Source organism: Morone saxatilis, unplaced genomic scaffold, assembly GCF_004916995.1.
Source record: "Morone saxatilis isolate NCDOM2014 unplaced genomic scaffold, NCSU_SB_2.0 Contig15, whole genome shotgun sequence".
Taxonomy (NCBI): Eukaryota; Metazoa; Chordata; class Actinopteri; family Moronidae; genus Morone; species Morone saxatilis.
Window position 1 is genome coordinate 25,054,066 of NW_023339707.1, and position 511 is coordinate 25,054,576.

Below are 511 nucleotides of genomic sequence, written 5' to 3' on the forward strand. Positions count from 1 at the left end.
GAGGATCTTCAGGCGTCGGCCGTCGTCAACCACAGGCTCTAAATCCTGCGTAAGAAATGTATGAATATTGATCTATAATCACAGTGACAGGCAGGAAGTCTGGCTGCACCCTTCGTGGTAGAAAAACCCTGCAGACAGCACTGGCTGGAAATGATGCTGGAGATTATAGATTATATTATAGGACAGTATTAGCTTTAAAAAGTATAATATATAAACTATAAAACACATAAATGATGATACATACTATAAGCATGCATCCTGTAAAATGTGTGATGCTGTATAATAAATGTGGGTGTTTTACACTCATATGTGTGCTGCTATATATTTAACAATTAGGATGAACTGCAAATTTTATTTGTCTTTGGGAACTACAAGCGTCAGTGTTAAAGGCCAATGCTGTCATCCAGTTTTGGGGACTACTTTACGTCGGCCTCCACTTCCCATGGGAGTGTGTGACACCACTGTGCTCATTCTCAAATGCGTACTGATCCAGAACAGACTCAGAAGCATC